We start from the raw sequence: 2,982 nt of genomic DNA on the forward strand, positions 1-2,982 counted from the left end.
CAGAGCAGTCACTGTACCAAGGACAGCTCTGGGTAATCTGTTGTTTAATAGTGGGGATAACTTCATTTATATAGCCCTTTAAGTATTTCCTCTCAGCATGAGGTGGGCAGTGGGGAGTATTATTATTCTCATTTTTTATCAATGAGAAAATAGGCTCAGAAAGATAAAATGATGCCTCCATACATGACAGCCAACTTAGGACCTCAGGTCTTGAACTTGACTCCAAGTCCATTGCTCTTTTTGAGCTGCCTCTTGTGTTGATGGAAAGAGCTTCTGAGATCTTGTAGCTCTAGGACACGTAAGACTAGTCAGGAGGCCCAGAAGCAGCATTTAAGAAGACCTCCTTGTGACACTTACTGGACAAGTTATTAAATCTCTCTGAGCTTCAGTTTCCTTATCTGCAGAAGGGCATAATAATACCTATAAGACCTTCCTCATAAACTTATGAGGATTAAATAATGTATGCAATGTACTTTACAAACCTTAAGGCACTATATAAATAGCATGTGCTATTATCATCATTAGTCCTGCTGCAATATAAAGATGAAGTACCATCAATGTTATTATTAACTCTGCTTCTTAGAGAAGACCTCTAGGCCCTAAAGGGACCTTGACAAGCTAAGTTAATCTCAGACTGTGTTGAAGTGGAGATCTGTCAACGAAATCTTAAAATCAGAAGAGACCTTCAATGTCCTCCAGCCCAACCTCCCATGCAGAAATTACCTCAACAGTTTTTTTCAGGCTAAATATCCTCAATTTCTTTAGCCATTACTCATAGGTCACAGTTTTGTGCTTCTTCGTTATCGTAGCTGCAGTCCTATAAGTGCTCAGTTTTCCAATATCCCTCAGACTTTGGTGTCCAGAACAGAAGAAAGGGTAGAATTCAATATGCAAGCTGACTGACTGAAAGTGCAGTGGTGCTGGTACTTCCTAGTGGTGGTTGTGAAAGCTTACTAAGAACCTATGCAGATGCAATAGCTTCTTCAAGGTTATGTTAGTAGAGCACAAGCTACAGCAGGTCCTGTCAATTATGAAGATCTCGGAATATGGGCTTGACAACAGAATAGATAGACAGACAGACAGATAGATAGTGTATATGTGTATGTATATGATATATAATAATAGTACCTGATATACATATGTATTGCGGTTCAGGGGCACCCCAAAGTGTAAGATTGTCTCAAAAGAATTCACTTAGGCTGCCTCCAAGTCAAGTAAAGACATTTATTGTGAATAACACAACACACCAGGCGGGCTCCTCCACCACTTAAAAGGGAGACACAGCTTAAGGGAGACCCCAGCTTAAGGAGAGGGAGTTGGCAGCCCCCTACATGAGGCAGCCCCTCAAGGGAGAGGGCCCTTCTCAGGGAGATGGCTACTTCAGGAAGGGACCTTTTGCTAAAGGGAGATGCCCACTAGCCAGGAGAGGCTAGGGATTCCTATGGAGTAAAACCTCCCATGAGTGGGGAGATGAGGTAACCAGGGACAGTAGTTCAGAGTTTTGGTCATCTCTAGGCACATCATTATTCCATTGTTCAGCCATGTGAACCAGCCTACTTGAATCTCTTGAAGTCTCCTAAAGTGGCTTTAAGTGGTACTTGAGATAATGGGCTTCTCATTGACCACTCTATTTGAATCTCATCATATGTATATATTCACATATAAATAGACAAATATAGGTATCTGTTATCTGAAGAGCAGTCTCATTTCAGAATCTCATCATCATAAAGTTGGCCATTAGATGTTTTTTTTTTTTCAGCCACAGCAACCTACCAATTCATTTTGCCTCAATTCAATTCAACTAATATACTTAAGCATTTATTGAGTGCAACGCACTTTTAATTTGGGGGGATATAAAGTTGGGGTTTTTTTTTTAATTATTCTTTCCATCAAGAAACTTACATTCTACTGTGAGATATAAGAATTCATTAAATAAGTAATTATAAGATATTTTGAGGAGACAGAGCTATCAACCAGAGGAATCAAGAAAGGCCTTCCAAAGTAGGCGGCATCTAAGCCAAACCTTGAAGGAAGCTATGGATTCTGATAGACAAAGATGAGAGCAAGGGAGTGAATCCCAGCCATGGGGGACAGACTATGCAAAGGCCCTGAGGTGAGAAATGGAACACAAGATCATAGAACAATAAGAAGACTTGAATGTAAAAGGAAGCAATAGGAACCATCTGGAAAGGTAGGTTGGAATTAGGTTGTGGAAGCATTTGAATGACACGCCGAAGAATTTTTATATGCTCCTAGAGGAAGTATGGAATGAGATGTTTGCTTTAATAAAGTTATTTAGGCAGATAGAAAACAGTTTGGAGAGGGGAAAAACTAGAAGGAAGGAATCAAATTAGGCTATTACAAATATTTCATGCAAGAGCTGATGAAAATCTTAAGTAGGCTGATGCCCCATGAGTATAAAAATGGGATGGAGGTGGGTGATACTATAGAAATAGAATCAACATGACTTAACTAATCAGTTGATCAGGGATGAGTGATAGGGCTAAGTAGACAATGGTTTCAAGGTTTGGATGACTGGGTGATACCCTCGAATTACTATTTTACTGACTGACTATTCAAGTTAGATGAACAAATATTTATTCAGCGCAATGCAGTAGACTAGGCACTGCTGATTAAAAGGTGAGACAACACAGTCCTTGCACTCAGAGAGCTTATAATCCTCATTTTTAATAAAAGTTTCATATGTATCTTCATTATTTTCTAGGAAACTAACCCTAATAGACAGAATTTCTTTTATAAATTGCAAGTAAGTGCAAGGGAAGGTGGCCTAGCTATACCAGATCTTAAATTGTATTATAAAGCAGCAATCATCAAAACTACTTGGTACTGGCTAAGAAATAGCGTGGTAGATCAGTGGAATAGGTTAGGTATGCAAGACACAACAGTCTATGTANCTGGCTAAGAAATAGAGTGGTAGATCAGTGGAATAGGTTAGGTATGCAAGACACAACAGTCTATGAC

General features: G+C 39.4%; 1 protein-coding gene across 1 annotated transcript in view; it reads left to right on the plus strand.

Moving 5' to 3' along the window:
* Positions 1–2,982, plus strand: part of LRRC9 (leucine rich repeat containing 9) — a 128,341-nt gene that overhangs the window by 35,063 nt on the left and 90,296 nt on the right. The gene's annotated exons all lie outside the window — the stretch shown is intronic.

This window comes from Vombatus ursinus, unplaced genomic scaffold (assembly GCF_900497805.2).
Source record: "Vombatus ursinus unplaced genomic scaffold, bare-nosed wombat genome assembly UNPS02014893.1, whole genome shotgun sequence".
Taxonomy (NCBI): domain Eukaryota; kingdom Metazoa; phylum Chordata; class Mammalia; order Diprotodontia; family Vombatidae; genus Vombatus; species Vombatus ursinus.